The sequence below is a fragment of the Ceratotherium simum genome, chromosome 4, assembly GCF_057802395.1.
Source record: "Ceratotherium simum simum isolate JZ-2026a chromosome 4, ASM5780239v1, whole genome shotgun sequence".
Taxonomy (NCBI): domain Eukaryota; kingdom Metazoa; phylum Chordata; class Mammalia; order Perissodactyla; family Rhinocerotidae; genus Ceratotherium; species Ceratotherium simum.
This window is the reverse complement of record NC_141903.1, coordinates 232,092-249,601: the sequence shown is the minus strand read 5'-3', so window position 1 is coordinate 249,601 and position 17,510 is coordinate 232,092. Positions and strand designations below refer to the sequence as shown.

At 49.6% G+C, this 17,510-nt stretch overlaps 1 pseudogene across 1 annotated transcript in view; it reads left to right on the top strand.

Annotated features, from left to right (window-relative positions):
• LOC147917176 (butyrophilin-like protein 9) overlaps nucleotides 1–17,510 on the top strand; it is a 30,156-nt pseudogene that overhangs the window by 10,408 nt on the left and 2,238 nt on the right. The window contains exons 2-11 of the transcript XR_015551874.1: nucleotides 792–850; nucleotides 5,151–5,281; nucleotides 7,060–7,404; nucleotides 8,744–9,038; nucleotides 11,552–11,678; nucleotides 11,801–11,835; nucleotides 12,110–12,130; nucleotides 13,499–13,519; nucleotides 13,741–13,767; nucleotides 16,914–16,940. The product of XR_015551874.1 is annotated as a butyrophilin-like protein 9 (transcript). The remainder of the gene's footprint in view (nucleotides 1–791; nucleotides 851–5,150; nucleotides 5,282–7,059; nucleotides 7,405–8,743; nucleotides 9,039–11,551; nucleotides 11,679–11,800; nucleotides 11,836–12,109; nucleotides 12,131–13,498; nucleotides 13,520–13,740; nucleotides 13,768–16,913; nucleotides 16,941–17,510) is intronic.

Here is a 17,510-nt window from a genome sequence, read left to right as displayed (position 1 = left end):
TAGGGAGGGTGTCAGTGTGGGGTGCAGCCAGGTGGCTGGCACCTTGGTCCACTGTACTTCTCTCCCACTAATATCAAAGTTGCACCGAGGCCTATGTCAAAATGGGGTGGGTTAGGGTAGTGGTTGCTTCTTCTTTTTTGAGTTCCACTCCATTAGAGTAATCCCAATACAGTGCCCCACTGTATTTCCAAGTTGTGTGTGAACAGCTCTTGTGGGTTTTACTTATGGCAACGCTCCCAGGCTGTCTTCCTTCCTGCTCTTGCCCTGCAGGGGAGGGTATGGCAAGTTAAGAGCTGGGCATCAGCCCTTTCCCAACCCTTAGTTAGCGGATATTCCAGTCCAGTCTCTGTGTCTTTCCCTGTGATGGTTAAGAGAGAAGGGCTAGTCAGGGATGGCCATCCTGCCTCCCTGGATCCCAGAGATCCTGGGCAGCCAGCTGGAGCATTTTCTTCCTGCTCTGAGCCTCTGCAGTTTGCAGTTTCTACAAAGCCCCCAGATACCTTTGCTCTCCTTCTAAAACTTTGGCAGGACACTTTCCATGGAAATTCAATTCATGATTTGCCTCACAGAGACAGGATGTGACAGGGACTTCCTCACTTTGTTCTCTCCATCTCGATTTCTATAGCAAAGGACAGAGCAAGCAGTGTGTGTCTTAAGGTGGAAGGTGGGCGGATAATTCTGTCACAGACGAGCTGGCCCCTCTGTGACAGAGCTGACTCGACTGTCAGCCTGTGTCTAGGGGATCTTAGCATCTGAGACCAAGACACTTACAACAGTTGTCTCCTTTGCAGGGGAGTTGAGATCACCAGGACTCATCTGCCATTTCAGATTCTTCGCTGCTACCTGTCAGGTATGTGGCTCATTCTCACTGCCTATCTAACTGTCCACCTTGCAGAAATGGAAAGCAGAAAATGACAGCAGGAGGTTTTGGAGAGAGCACAAGATGGGTTGGCACCCTCTTGTCAGCTGAGCCTGGCTGCAGGACAGGGTGTTTCAAGTGTGGCCAAGGGGAGATGCCCATTCAGGCAGTTCCACTGAGGAGGCAGGATTCAGACACATCCCATTTCCACCTCAGGCCATTTCAAGCCTCACTGAGGGTTCCTTCTTCTTTTTTTTTTTTTGTGAGGAAGATCAGCCCTGAGCTAACATCTGATGCCATTCCTCCTCCTTTTGCCGAGGAATATTGGCCCTGAGCTAACATTCGTGCCCATCTTCCTCCACTTTATATGGGGTGCCACCGCAACATGGCTTGACAGGCCTTGCTTGGGTATGCACGCCCGGGATCCGAATCTGCGAACCCTAGGCCACCGCAGCAGAGTGCACGCACTTAACTGCTAGGCCACCGGGCCGGCCCTGAAGGTTCCTTCTTGGAGTGGTTCACCTTTCTTAGAGGAGACTAGGGGTGGAAATCCTCTTGTGGGCCTATTGAAATCAAACAAAAACAAGCCAGTGGGCATTAACTGACAGTTTTTCGGGGGCAAAGCATCGCAGCTGGCGCTGGATGGGGAGAAGGTGCAAGAGTGCAGAAGCCCTACCCGGTGGAGCTTACAGCTTCGGACGTGGGGAATGGGAGGAGGGCAATGCACACCACTGTTATGCAGCCCAACCTCACCAAGTAGCACAAGCAAAAAATAATAATCTTTAAAGAGACACCCAGGGGCCAGCCCCGTGGCGTAGCAGTTAAGCACACGTGCTCCACTGCTAGCGGCCCGGGGTTGGATTCCCGGCGCGCCGAGGCACTGCTTGTCAGGCCATGCTGTGGCGGTGTCCCATATAAAGTAGAGGAAGATGGGCACAGATGTTAGCCCAGGGCCAGTCTTCCTCAGCAAAGAAAGAGGAGGATTGGCAGATGTTAGCTCAGGGCTGATCTTCCTCACAAAAAATTAAATAAATAAATAAAGAGACGTCCAGGAGCTGAAGGGCTGGAAATCAAGAGAACGTCAAGCGTTGTTTAGGAATTGCAGCTGCAGGAGGAGAAAACCGAATGGGGTTGGAGTGGGGCCAGGGAGAAAATGAGGAGGAAGAGGAGAAATGGGCTTCCCCTGGATCTCTTCAGCATTAGTGTGCACAACCCTTATTCCTCCCTCTGTGTCTTCAGGAGGAAACAACCTAGAGGCCCCTAGAAAGCAGGGAGAACATACCCCACCAGCAAAGCTTAGCTCCAGTCTGAGACCCCCTTTCTGGCTGTCCCTCTCCTCACTGGGCCCTCCTTCTTCCCCAAATATCCAGCATGTCCAGTCTCTCACCTTTCCCCACCAGAAATAGACTCTGAAATCCATTTACAGTGTTTCCACTCACAAGGGTACTTGTTTGATAAGGATCAGAGCCTTTAAACCTCAGAGTGAGGTTGGAAGAGGGGTAACTTCAGGCAGCATGTGGGAAGGAGGGCAAGAAGGGCATTCAGCCCCTCTGAAGTCACTTCAGGAAATTGCCAGACTGTCTCCTTCTGATTAAAGGCTTTCAAGGCCGTGTCCTTGTGTGTTGGGAGAAAGGGACCATGGGGCATTTGTCTCCTATCCAAGAAGATGCTGTTGACAGGTCTGAGAGAGATTCCAGTTTTAAGTTGTATTATCAGCGGTGGGGTTTTTAGATTTTTATTCATTTGATGGTTGGTTGGTTGGTTGGTCTTGTGGCTGACACCTGTGGACTCAAGCCACTTCTTCAGAGCATGTGAGATGCCATCAGGGTGAGTGTTGCGTCAGGGTCTGTGGCCAGGAAGTCCCTAACAGGGTCATGGTTTGGGGGCTGGAGGACTGAGAATGCACCCAGCCCTGACACACGGCACAGCTGCTGAGGACTCTGTGTCCAGCGAAGCGCTGAGCTTGAGAGGAACCCCCACTCCACCACCTCCTAGCTGTGTGTTCAGGGCAAGTCACTTAGCCTCCCTGGCCTCAGTTTCCTTGTCTGTAATTTGGATCTATTAGTAATAATAATATTAATACTTCTGGTATAGGTAAGCACCTGGTAGATAGTAAGTGCTCAGTTCATGTTAGTTTTTATTGCTGTGGGCATGTACACACGTATGTGTGTGCCTGTGTTTACAACCTCCTCACCCTGCACCTTACTGATGGAAATCACACAAGTGTATCACAACAGAGCACTGCAGTCCCGTTAGTAATTCCACGGTCTGGAACACACTGACTGCCCCCCAGGAGGGGGCACCATCCCCCGGCCCAGGGAAGTTGGAGCATGTGCTCCTCCTGTGAGTCACCCCCAACCCCAGCCATGAGGCCTAACGCCCCCTCGCTGCCTTGTGGGAGGACCTGAGTACCACCTAACACAAGTCTTGACTGATTCCTGAGAATCTAGCCGATCCAAATGGATCCATGTGAGCCCTGTTTGTTTTGGAAGGCGTTAGCTGGTGCTGATATAGCCCTGATGGCTGTGCTCTCCTGGCCTCCATGTGAGAGTCCAGAAAAAAGACTGGGACACAAAAGAGAAGGGGACAGGGAGACGGAGAGAAAATGCAAAGCCACGTGCACCCCTGCTCTGGAGTCCTTTGTTGCCGGTTTCCAGGCCTGTCACAGACACATTCCTACCATCAACCAAAAGAGCAAGAGGCTGGACTGTTGGGCCAGAGCCTGGACTCCGACCCAAGGCTTCTGTTATGCTGGCTATTGGGTAAACAGTGGTTCCAATAGCTTCCAGCCATCAAAATGGCCAAGTCTCCCCAGAGGAGACTCCTGCCTCCTCCCCTAAAGGGGCTCTTCCTGAAAAACGAATGGAGCCACCCAACTTGTCCCTTTGCCTACAAGAGGGCAGGGTCCCCAGACACTGGCCACTTGCCTCGCAGGCCCTTGCCCCTCCCTCCGGCTGTATTTCCACCAGCCCAGGGCCTTCCAGCTCACAGTCACTCAGGGACCCCACCCCCGCCGCTTAACTAACTCTCACACCTCCTCTGACCACTCTTCTCCTGCATGACCCAGCAGCTTTTAAAGTCCTTTGTCCACTCCCTGCTGGTAGTATTGCTGATGGCATCTTGGGGGCTCTGCAGCCACAGGACCTCAGGAACATGCGCCATGTGGCAGGTCTGCAGGAGAAGGAAAATCAAGCAAAGGGGTGGGGGGCAGAAGGAGGGAGAGGGGAGACTGAGGTACTGGAGAGTAGAATGGGGGGGTCTCCGATGGAGTGAAAGGAGAGGGGTGCAGTCTCTGAAAGAAGACAGAGAGCAGATGTCTGGAAGGTGGAGGACGAGGGAGGAGGTGCTGGCTTTTATTATAAAGAGCACCCAGCCAGCCCGAGGGAGGCTTAACAGCCTTCTGAGTGGGCAGTGTTTTCTTCCACTGTTCCAGCAAAGAAACTGAGGTTTAGCCAGTTAAAAAATCTGCCTAATGTGGCACATCTAAACAGAGGAGAAATGTGGAGAGGATTTCGTACCTCCCACAATGTGTCAGCCACCCACACGCCCTGGCTGTCAGGCTGCCAGGCATGACCACAGGGCCCAGGGGGCATCAGGGGTGCGAGTGGACGCCCCTGCCTGTGCTGGGGCTGGGTCTCCTGGACCACAGATCGGGGGGCATGGCTACAGGGACCACCCCATCCCTGTGGCCTCTAAGATGCTGTAGATGGAGTGGCAGTTACCAGCTGACCTTCTAGAGACTCCACCTGAGGTCCCAGGACTGGAGGAAGGTGTCCCAGATGTGGCTGGAGTTGACAGGCAGCTTCCAGGCACGCATACCACTTCCGAAAGATCAGAGCTCTGTGTTTGTTCTTCTGTTTTGTGGACCTGATGTTCCAGGCCAAAGGGAAATGGGAGCAAGGTGGGGCAGGGAGAATGAAAATGCATCTGAGAGTCCTTGTAGATTTCCCTTTGTTTGGGGAAAGCCACTGAATCTTAGCTGAGCCCACACACAATGTGTGGCTTTATTCTTGGCTCTAAACAATACAAAGCTCAGAGCCGCCTCCTTTGGGACCCTTTAGCCTTGTCCCTTCACAGCTGCGTGAGTCCTGCAAGGCCAGCAACGCCGGTAGCAGTGCTGCCTGGTAAAATCAGAAGGAGTTCCCACATCTGACTGTGGCTTAAAAGAAGCCAGTCACTGGGCCTGGTAAGAATTAAATAAAAAATAATTGAGGCATCAACAGACCTCAGCCCTGACGGGCTGAGTGCCAGCTCTCCAGCGTCACTCCACCGTCTCTCTGTCCTTCTCGAGGTGGCCCCACTGCTGAGGAGATGGTGGATTTCCCAGTCTGCCTGGACTCGTCCCAGCGAGCACCTCTGCCCAGCAGCCTCTTCTTCCTCACCAACCTCCTCCTTCTCCTCCAGCCTGGGGAGCTGAACTCAGTAGGTGTCTGATCTGCAGCCCAGCCAGCCAGGATGAGAGCACATCTGCTTCTGCCCAGCCCTCCTGCCAGCTGCTCCCAGGCTAAGATCTTGTAGCCTTGTACCACACCACACCAGTGGCTAAAATACAAGATCTCCATTCCAGTTGTTAAAGAGCCACTGGCCCTGAGCACCATCCAGCCCCAGAGTATTCCTCTACCATCTCTCCAGCCACCTGGCACCCCTTACACACTGTCCACGACCCTACAGCTCACAGGCATGGCAGGGGTGTAGCAAGAGGGTACAAAGAAACTCTTGCTGGTCTGTGCTTGGGCTGAACCAGTTGGTAAATATTTTTAACTCCACTCCTGCATATAAGCCATAGATTTCAAAGGGCAGGAAGGACCTCAGGACTACCATCTCTCACGAAAGAAGCAGCCAACACAGAGTATCAACTAATTATGCAAATGCAATTCCCTAATTCCCTGAGCTGGGAACCAGGGATACCAAGGTGACTGGGCACAGCCCAGCTCCTCAAGCAGCTTGTGGTCAAGAGAGGGAGACGGATGTGATATCAACAGCTGGCTGTCCAGCTGTGTGACCAGGGCTGCAAGAGAAACTTATCCAAGGATTTGGGAGCACAGCTAAGAGAGCAATTTGTTTTTTCCAGAAAGCCAAGAAGAGTCATGGAGAGGAGGTAGTGTTTGAGCAGAGCCTTCCAGGAAGCACATTTCCAGCAAGATGACAGATGGGGGGAAACTGAGGCAGGGTGTGCCCAAGGAGAGGGCCGGGCATCAGGTGTGGGGGACAGACAGCTGGAGAGAAGCCGGAGAGGGAAGCTGGTAGGAAGGGTGATGGGCTATGCCCAGTGGGCAGCAAGGGGTCCCAAATGGCGTGAACACAGAAATGCACCTCCACGATCTGTGGGATCCATGAAGGGAGAACTTGGGGATGGGATTTTAGCTGAACTTCAAAGGAAGGAAATGAAGTGCACAAAAGCCAGAGAAAAGAGCGAGGGCATGCCGGGTGGCAGGCAACAGCACGTGCAAAGGAGCTGCTGCAGGAATGGCAACACTCATGGAAACTGCAGAAAACAGACTAGCTTGGGGGAGTAGAGGGGCCACGTGGAGACACCATCGAAGACGACGACCAAATGAAAGATCCTCATAAACAGAACTCCCCAAGGCAGGATTTAGCCTTTAGATAGGAAAACCCATGAGGCAGGGAGCCCACAGATTATTTCTGATACCCTTTGTTATCACAGAAGCTGTACTTATGCATTATACAAAAATTAGGAAATCAGACAAAGGAAAAATAAGAAAACATCTATTCCCATCATGCAGAAGTTACCACCATCAACAATTTGGTATATCTCCTTTCAGATCTTTTTCTCTGCACATTTATGCAAATATGTATTTTTTTAATCAAATAAGAGAATAGTAACATTTTTTTGACATTTGGTTTTTTTTGGTCAAAGATTCCATTTCATCGAATGCCCTGGCCACTTTTATATAATTGTCCCCAAAGTAGCATTTGCAGCTGCTTGGGTCAAACCAATAACCAGTCCAATACCACACATTGTATCTGTTTGTAAAGTGCCTTGTGTATTTCTTAATCTGGCACATTCACATTTTCCATGACAATTACTTGTTCAAGAAACCGAACCAGTCGTCCTGTAGTGTGTCTCATCTTCCTCATTTGAAGGGTTTACTGTCAATTCCTGAGCTGCAAAGGGGCGTGATAAAAACATGTTTGAGGAGGGCTGATTTTGTCCGTTGTTCTGGCTTCTCGTCCTAGAGGCGCTCGACGAGGAGGTCAAGGTGGTAGGCCCCGAGGAATCCATCCTGGCGCTTGTCGGGGAGGAGGTGGAGTTCTCGTGCCACCTGTCGCCGTACCTGGACGCCCAGCACATGGAGATCCGCTGGTTCCGGAGCGGCCCCTCCGACGTGGTGCACCTGTACCAGGACGGGCAGGAGCTCCACGGTCGGCAGATGGCGCAGTTCCAGAACAGGAACCAACTCGACACGGACGAAATCGCCGATGGCAGCGTGATCCTGCAGCTCCGCGGCGTCGTCCCCGCAGACCAGGGCCCATATGGGTGCCAGTTCTTCTCCAGCGACTTCTCTGGGGTAGCGGTCTGGGAGCGGAGGTAGCAGGTGCGTGACCCGGGCAAGCCCCAGCAGGGAAGAGGGAGGAGGGGTCCATTTGGATAGAACTGCTTTGCTCAGGAGTAGAGAGTCACAGTGAAAAGGAAAAATATCTCTAATTAAAAAAAAAAAGATTAAAAAGAAAGATTCATTAGAAAACGAACAAAAGAATTGTTCATAAAAAAGATACACAAATGGCCCTTAAACACATTAAAAGATGATCACTTTTACTCATAATGAAGGAAAGGCAAATCAAAGGTGAGATGCAGTTATTTTACTTATCAGATTGGCAAAAATTCAACAGCTGGACCACACAGGGTGGAGCTGTTGGGAAGTGGGCCCTCTGCTCTGAAGACATGGACAGAGTTCAAAGTTCAGACGCTCTGGTGCCGGGGAGTTTGGCAATAGCTAACAGGACTGTCTGTACATCCACCCTCTGGACAGCAGTCCCACCTCTAGGAGTTTCCGCTGAACATACACCTCCCACACCTCCAATGTGAAAGAGGAGGATGTATAAGTTTCACTTTGTAGCCTTATTTGTAATTGTTAAACAGTGGAAATGACTGAAATGTCCAGGCACAGCCGCTGAGTATGGTCCATCACACAACGGAGTGAGTCATGCTGTGCAGCTGGAAAAATGAGGAGGGGCTCCATGAACCAGTGTGGAGTGATTTCTAAGATGTTGTTAAGACAAAAAAGCAAATTGCAAAAGAGGTTCTCTAGCATGTACACTTTTGTGTAAGGATGATGGAGAAACATTGCACAAAAGAAACACAGGAAGGATAAACTAAAAACGAACGAAACTGCTGCCTTAAGAAGGGGGGTGCATTGGGATGAAAAGATGGAGAACGGTCTGGGGCTGTCTTGATATACATTTTTTACAGTATTGATGTTTAAACCATATTAATGTTTTGCAAATTCAAAATAGAAGGCTAACTCCACAAGGATGGGGAGATAAAGGAATGCATATGACACAAGCCCTTGAGCTCTGGTGGGATCCAAGAGACAGAAAACAAGCTATTGAAATTTGGGGTGAGGCTATTCTTCATTCTAAGGGACTGTCCCATGCATAATATGACTAAATGCTAGTAGTCCTTCCCTGCCAAATGGCCCCCCTCATATTTCCAAATGCCCCTCAAGGGTAGTACTGTCCCCATGTCCCACACAGCACAACTGATTTAGACTGTTATTATAGTCCACGGGTGGGGGCTGTGAGCCCACATGTGTGTTAAGAGCAGTCACAGTTTGTGATGCCTTACGGTGACTGCAAATGCTGAGTAGTGGCATGAACTTCACGTACAAGTTCTGGGAAGGAGCCTGATCTTTCCCACTCCTCCTGCCTCTCCCAGGGCTGGGCTCAGACCCTCATATCTCCCTTGAGGGCTTCAAGGAGGGAGGCATTCAGCTGAGGTGCAGCTCCAGTGGCTGGTACCCCAAGCCCAAGGCTCAATGGAGAGACCATCAGGGACAGTGCCTGCCTCCAGAGACGGAAGCCATCATCCAGGACGCCCAGGGCATGTTCAGTCTGGAAACATATGTGGTCGTCCGAGAGGGGGCCCACAGCAACGTGTCCTGCTCCATCCAGAACCCCCTCCTGATCCAGAAGAAAGAGTTCGTGGTCCAGATAGCAGGTCAGTGGATGCTGGCTCACCCTATCCTCGCAGTTATCATGTCCTCCATGTCCATTGTCCCAAAGGCCATCTTTAAGGACACAGTGGTACTAGGTCCTGGCCGTGTTGGGGGTGGGCTGACCTTGACACCTAAAAAGTCAGCAATTTGGATATCAGGAACCTACTAAGAGTACAATTGATAACCCAAAGAGTTAATGGGCGAGGCCCCAGAAAGCCAACATTTATTTACCAAAGGCCGTGCCATAAGACCCTGAAATAACTCTCCTCATGAGGGGTCATCATGAGAGCCTGTGTGTTCCTAATGTCATCCCTCAAACAATATTTATTGAGTACCCAAAACCACAGTGTACGCAGAACCCTTGCCCTCAAGCTGACCTATTCCAGTGGCGGAAACAAGGAAAAGAGTGGATTACATCATAGCTTAGAGGGTGTTTGGTGTATAGAGAACAACGGAGCAGGGCGCGCTGGAAGGCGTGGTGGGATGTGTATGTGGATTGACGGGTCAGGAAAGAAATTGCTTGGGCAGTAAGTTCAAGGTGAGGCCATTATCTAGGATCAAAGTGTTATTATGAGACACACACTGAAGGGTCTAATGTTCATGGCTCCAATTATTTTAAATCTTGAGGATAAACCTAACCTATGAGCCATTTTTCACATTGGTCCAAATCAATAGTTACATTATCATAAGAAAGAAACCTCACCCTTATAAGCGATAACTTGACCTCAGGGAAGAGGACTTGACAACACCATGTGTTACACATAGTTCATCTGAAATTCACCTAGTAATTGGGGTGGCCATCTGTGTTAGCTAATTGTTTTTATCCAAAGGAAAAATAAAACACCTTACATCTCTATGACAAGCACAGTAGTTACAACTTGGAACCTGGCTAGGAAGTAAAACTTATGGCATGGAGCTAGGGACACTTTCTCCTGGGATGTTTACATTTCAAAGAAATGGCTCTGAGCTCCTTAAAAAAAAAAAAAAAATTCTAGGTTGTGCTGGCCAGAGGCTAATTCAGCTTTCAAAAGGATTTACATACAATCTCAAAGGGGTAGAGAAAGGATTTACAAGTTTTTTAAAGGAAATACTCTAAGAAAAGGGAAAGAGGGAGTATCTTTCCCTTTTTGCACCAGAGAAAATCCGTTTTTTTCCTTCTTAGATTTGTGTTTATCCTTTAGAAAGGGTGTGAGTCACACAGATATCTGCAAGGAGGTCATTCAGGTAGAGGGAATAGCAAGTGCAAAGGTCCTGGGATAGGAATGTGGGCGGCTATTGGAGGAGCAGGGAGGAGGCAGGAGAGGCTGGACAGAGGGACAATGTTGAGATTTCAGGTCAGGGTGGCATCTGACCCTGAGCCCTAGCTCTTAACTCTTAGGTCAGTGCTTTGCAAACATTTGTGGTGAAAGACCAATCCATTGTGGCCCAATACTTCTGTACAAGACAATAAAAATGCATTGCTAGAAAAATAAAATTAAAAACAAAAGAATATGTTGTGCTAAGTGAAATAAGACACAAAAGGACAAATACTGTATAATTCCACTTATATGAGGCACCTAGAACAGTCAATTCATAGAGACAGAAAGAAGAGAAGTTACCAGGGGCTGGGGGAGGAAGGAATGGGGAGTTACAGTCTAATGGGGACAGAGTTTCAGTTTCGGAAAATGAAAAATGTTCTGATGGTGATGGATGCATAACGTGAATGTACTTAATGCCACTGAACTGTAAGCTTAAAAATGGTTAAGATGGTAGTTTTTATGTTATGTATATTTTACCAGAATAAAAAAGGAAAATATATTTTTTAAAAAGACCACTGAGATAAAAGCACCAATTTTTTATAATTGTCTTCAATAGACACAAAATTATTATCTTAAAATGCCACAAGAATTTCTAAAGGGTTACTCTCCATTTTTGCACCTATCTCTTTACTGTGTAGCCACTGTGGATCTGCCCTGAGCCACATCCTGCCTCTGGGCAGATCCTCCCCAGGGAGACCGGAGGACAGAGGGGCTTTGCTATCAGTTCTGCCAACGGTGTGAAGAAAAGTAGAAGCCAAGTATTTGCAAGGAGCAGGCGGTTGATTTGTGGATTCCATGGTGAGGGTAGAGAGCAATAATTCACTGGGCTCCAGATATCCACAAAACGCCTCGGATTCTCCTGATCTTCAGGTGCAGGGCGAGAGTAGAAGAAGCAGAGGAGGCCAGGGCGCTGGTCACAGGGGCGTCAAGCCGGGGGAGTGGGCGGCCGCTCAGCCCCTGTCCTTGCACGTCCTGCAGTTGGCAGCACTTCCCCCTTTCCGCCGAGCAGCTTCAAGTTCGCCGCTCTTCCTCGGGATCCACCCCTCGAGAGCAGGTCCCAGTCCCACTTTACAGATGGCTTCGGTGGGGCCAAGGGGGTTGAATGCGCCAACAGGTCCCTCGGAAGGTTTTCCGGCACGCAGGGGCCGGAACAGTGTCGTCACTTAGTGTCTTCGTGGCGCCTAAATCGGGACAACTCCCTGTGGGGTGTTTTCCAGACGTATTTTTGCCCGGAACCTCCCCCTGGAAGAGAGCTTTCCTCGGGACTCTGGCGGCGCTGCCGCTCCTCCCGGCTCTGCCCAGGGCGCTGGCGCTGCACCTCTCTCGCAAGCAGCGGAGGGCCCGGGCTACGAGGCGGCCCTGCCGGGAGGGGCCGTGGGGGCGCCGTCCCCCCGCGGGCGGGGCTGAGGAGGGAGGGGACAGGCGGGAGCGCGCACTCACGACCTCTCTCCTTTCTTCCTCCTTGCAGAAAAGCTGAAGGAGCAGGCGGAGAAGGACAAAGGTAACCAAGGGAGAGGCGCGCTCTTCGCTCCCAGCCCTGACAGCAGAAGGGAGGGCGGTGGGTCCAGAAGGCCGGTACTGCAGACCCTCGGGCAGGGCAGACAGGGGGCGGCCGAGGGGTGCTCTTCCGCTTCCTCAGCCTCGGAGCCCGCCCCTCCCTCGCGTCCACCCCAGCCTGCTCCCCAGAACGCCGGGCCCGAGGCTGTGCACTTTGGGGAAACGAGGCTTCGGTGTTCATCGTCGAGATTTCCCTCTTTTCTTCATTTCTTCTCCAGGGAAACTCACAGCGGAACTGGGTAAGCTCTGGGTGCCGCGCACACGGTGCTGGCCTGCGGGCTAGTGGGGTAACCCTGCTTGCGCACAGTGGAAGAAGGAGTTCAGTGAGTTTAGGCTCCCTTTGAAGAGCGATGGATGGCAACGACCCATCCCTCTGTGCCTCCCACCTCTCCACTCCCAGCCTGGAGCGCAGCTGCCAAGGAGGTCTGGCCTGAGACCCTGTGGACAGACCCTGCCAGCCCCTCCCCTGCAAATTATACGCTTCACTTACAATTACACGTCTGCTCCCTCCTGTTCATCGTCCTGCAATGTCCTTCTCTCTTGAATACAAGTGCCACTGGCAAGGAACGCCTTTAATTTGCACCAAAGTGGAGTGAATTATCAGATTCATTTTTCTACCTACAGGGACTTAGCACCTTGAAACCATGGTGCGTGTGTGTGTGTGTGTGTGTGTGTGTGTGTGTGTACAGAGGAGGGGAGAGTGAATCCAAAGGAAGGGGAATGGAGAAGGCCGCTATGGGTAGGGGGAAGACCTAAAGAACCACCTTGCCGGCTCCAGTAAAACTCCAGACAAAATTGTGAGGTTGGAGAAGTTTGTCTTGCAGCCTACCCAGTCCTGAAGGGGAAAAAGGAAACCCAAAAAACCCAACTATAATAAGTCATTAACACTGTAGTTGGAATTAGTGTATAGTGTTGCCTTTCCCAGGAGCATTTAGTTTTAAAAGAGGACCTGGGGGGCCGGCCGGTGGTGTAGTGGTTAAGTTTGGCCTGCTTTGCTTTGGTGGCCTAGGTTGGCAGGGTTCGAGGGTTCAGTTCCCGGTGTGGACCTACACCACTGGTCAGCCATGCTGTGGCAGCAACCCACATACAAAAAAGAGGAAGACTGGCACAGATGTTAGCTCAGGGCCAATCTTCCTCAGGAAAAAAAAAAAAGAGGACCTAGCATGAAAAAATCAAAGGAATGCGTTTCTAATGGCAAAATATCAGTCTTGGTATCTGGCCAGGGGAAATAATTGTGTGTGATGTCCTCCCAGTCCTTTAAATAATGTACCCAGGAAGCCACGCTGAGGCTCATGCAGGACCTCCTCCCCAGGAAAGCATGTGATTTCAGGGCAAAAGAACAGTAGCCCCTTCAAACCAGCCATGAGCCCTGGGAAGAGGCTCCTGAGTACCAAGAGTGTTTTCTCTTCTGGGCCCTGTGCAGATTTCTGCTTTAGAGCAAAGAATAGGATGAGGTGTAAGAATCCTGCAGATGGGCTTCTTTTTTTAGGGTGATGCAGAGACAAGGATGGGGTTGGGGTGAGTAGTGGTTCCCAGTGGCCTTACTGCCTTGGGAAGGTGTCTCCATTTATCCCCAGCCTAATGTTTTCCCTGCGTTTTGCTTACAGGGAAGCTTCAGACAGAACTTGGTAAGTGACCGTTCTTAGAACTATTTCTTCTTTAGCATCTGGGTATCCATGTGTGTTTTCTTATCTCCCAACTAGGTATGATGCCCAGGCTGGAAACCTGCTGGCTGTATGGGTGGCAGGAGAAAGGGGAGAGGGGCAGGGGTGGGTGCAAAATGCATCATGTGAGCAGGGAAGCTGCAGGGACCTGGTGTTCTAATTCCATTTTCCCTTGGCTGCTTCAGACTGGAGAAGAGCTGAAGGCCAGGCTGGTGAGTGAAGCTCATGTCCCTCCCGCTGTCCACTTTACATCTCAGCATCCCAGTCATTGCTATGATTAACCAAACATGCTTCATTCTGGTTTATTCCACAGCCACATGGCATATATTAATCTATGTCACTTGGTAGAGGTTATATCTGAGTTTTACTTCTGCATTTACTTTTTTTTTTTTTAAAGATTTTATTTATTTATTTTTTTCCCCTTAAAGCCCCAGTAGATAGTTGTACATCATAGCTGCACATCCTTCTAGTTGCTGTATGTGGGACGCGGCCTCAGCATGGCCGGAGAAGTGGTGCGTCGGTGCGCGTCCGGGATCTGAACCCGGGCCGCCAGCACCGGAGCGCGAGCACTTAACCGGTAAGCCATGGGGCCGGCCCTGCATTTACTTTTATATTGTCCTGAGGTGTAAGCATACTGTAAATCGTTGGTGCCAATCCTGGTTGCACATCAGAGTCATCTAGATTCCTGGTGCCCACTCTCAAAGACTCTGACTCATGGGTCTGGAGTGGGCATGTTACCCTGTATGTAACTATTTCTCCCTGTACCTTCCTCCTTTCCCCCCATACAGCATACAGTCTAATGTGTATCTTTATTTTGTATATACAGTCATGCACCACATAATGACGTTTCGGTCAACGATGGACCGCGTATAGGATGGTGGTCCCATAAGATTAGTACCAGACAGCCTAGGTGTGTAGTAGGTTGTACCATCTAGGTTTGTGTACACGCTATGATGTTCACACAATGATGAAATCGTCTAATGACACATTTCTCAGAATGTATCCCCATGGTTAAGTGATGCATGACTGTATTCTTGCAAAACGTGAATTGCTGTTTTGTGCACATACATTTTAGTTTCTGTAAATAACATTTATAGTCTCATGCTGTTCCTTGCTTTTCTCACTCATCACTGTGTTTTACCTTCCTCCACATGTACATCTGATCTGTTTCTCCTTCCTGCTGCAGAGCACCCATTTTAGCCAGCCACTCTCCTGGAGACTCAAGCCTGCCTCTCACTCCACACCACCACAAACAACGCTGAATGAGTAGCCTCAACTGTGTAGTCTTCTGGCTGTGTGTGGAGATTTCTCTGGGATGTATGCCCAGGAGGGGAGTTGGTGGCCCATGGGGGATGTGTCACAAGTGGGGTAGAGGGACCCTCTGAAGGCAGCACCATTATCCTGCCATTGGCAGTGCCTTGAGGCTCCACGTGCCCACATGCCACATGAGCCTGCTTTCTAAGTTAGCCAGTCAGTGAGGATGAGTGATTTCTCATTGTGCTTTTAGTCTGCACTCCTCTGAACACTAAGAAGTCTGGACCTCTCTTTATATGCTAGTTTTGGGGCTTCGTCTTCTGAAAATTGCCAGTTTGTGGCCTTTGCCCTTTTTTCCTATGGGATGCTGTCTCTTTCTTATTGATTCACATGAGTTCTTATATATATATACACACATAGGATATTAATCCCTCATTGATATTAAACATTGTGAATTCCTTCTTCTCTATTCTGTCATCTGCTATTTGCTTTGTCCGTGTTGCCCCTTATTGAAAAGAAATCATTAATTTCGATAAAATCTAATTCATCAAATTTGTACCCTGTGTTTTTGATGTTTTGTTGAAGAGGACCTTCCTCACTCTTAGGTCTCAAAGATATTCTCTTACACTTTCTCTTATTCACTCTATGTGTGTTATGTGTAGGTCTTTAATCCATCTGAAATTCACCATTTTATTTGGTGTTAGGTGAGACTCCAGTGATTCTTCTCCATATGGTGAGTCAGTTTTCCCAAACCAGCTGCTCTGCCGTCTGTGATCCCCCCGCTGATGTGGGGTCACCTTCAGTGCATACTCGGTTCCCATGTCGAGAAGAGTCTGTCCATTGGGCACCTAGCACTGCACTGTTTGTACTGCTGTGGCTTTTATAGTACCTGCAAGTACAAGTTCTCCTCCATTTCCGCTTTCTTTTTAAGGTTAATGGACCTCCTTAAAATAGAACTTTTAGGATAAATGTATGAAGTTCCAAAAAAAAATCTAAATGTAGTTTTACATGGAATTGCTTTGAATTTATAGATAAAGTTAGGGAGAATCAGCATCTTTATAGAATTGAGTTATTCTATGCAAGGGCTATATGTTTTTAAAGTCTACTGGTTATTCTGATGCAAAAGCAGGGTTGGAAGGCCTTGCTGTAAATTTATGGAGCTCTGAAAACATCTATTGCTTTTGCTACATGTTGCTTAACAACAGGGATACATTCTGAGAAATGCCTCATTAGGTGATTTTGTCATTGTGTGAACATCTTAGAGTATATTTACACAAACCTAGATGGTATAGCCTACTACACACCTAAGCCATATGGTACTAATCTTTTGGGACCACCGTCATATATGCGGTTTCTCATTGACCAAAACATTGTGTGGTGCATGACTATATTTTACAACTTGGTGATCTCTCTATTGTAACACAGAACAAGATAAATTTTTTTATTTATTTATTTTTCCCCCAAAGCCCCAGTAGATTGTTGTATGTCATAGCTGCACATCCTTCTAGTTGCTGTATGTGGGACGCGGCCTCAGCATGACCGGAGAAGCGGTGCATCGGTGCGCGCCCGGGATCCGAACCCCGGCCGCCAGCAGCGGAGCGCGTGCACTTAACCGCTAAGCCCCGGGGCCGGCCCCAACACAGAACAAGATAAAATGAAACAGAAATCCACTTAGAAAGGCTCACGTTAGGAAGGAGGCAAGACAAGATATCTAAAGGACATCTTAAGACTGGAGCCATGCTCAGCTGAGTCTCCTGGGGACTGAACTGGTCAGAGCTGAGGCTTCATTTCTGTCCAGGGCATCCCAGCCGCATGTATTGGTTCTCTTTGCCCACATGCTGTGCTCTCCTGCTTTGCCCAGCACAACTTCAGCCTGTGTGCAGCCTTGGTATAACCCAGCACTGAAATGCGTCCCCTACCCAATCCCAAATACCCGGGAAAATTCCATGGTGGGCCCAGACCCGCCTGGATCCAAACCAACTGTCATGGTGAGAATGGGGTTATTCAGTTTGCAGGCACCCCTCATGCATCTTGAGCCTCCTCGAGGTTCCAGAGTTCCTGACTCAGATCTCTCACCTGCTTTTTCTTCTCTGTTTGGTTTCAGAGTGGAGAGCAGCCCAACAATATGCAGGTAACTGAAGCCAAGGAACTGTGACTTAGACAGAAGGGAGGTGGAAAGATCTGAGATTAGAGGGCCTGTCCAGAGCCGAGTATGGGGCCTGCACACACAGACACACAACATGACACAGATTTCTGCGTGTGCACACATTTACACATACACGCATTGCACGCGTGCATGTGATTGCACTCACAGGCTCCCACAGGCACGCATATTGCTTTCTGGGTTTTAGTACACTAGGTTTGTTTCCATCTGGTCGGAAGGCTGCTACCAGGGCCTGTTTGCAGGAAAGAATACAGAGTTTGTGAGGAACCTCTCATCTGACTGAAGGATCCCTGGGGTTCCCATCCATCAGATGGGTGTGTTTTGGGGGATGGGGTGTTGGACTACCTGGCACTGGACTAGATAACCTCAGCAGTCTCTTTCAGTTTTAAAATCCTAATATTGCCATAAAACCGAGGCCCAGAGCTCACGTGGTGATCTCCAGGTCACACAGGGTGGTGGCACCAGCCAGGACTAGAACCAGCCCTGAGCTCCTCCTTGACCAGAACTTGGGGAAGTGAGCCCGCCTCTATCCCCACG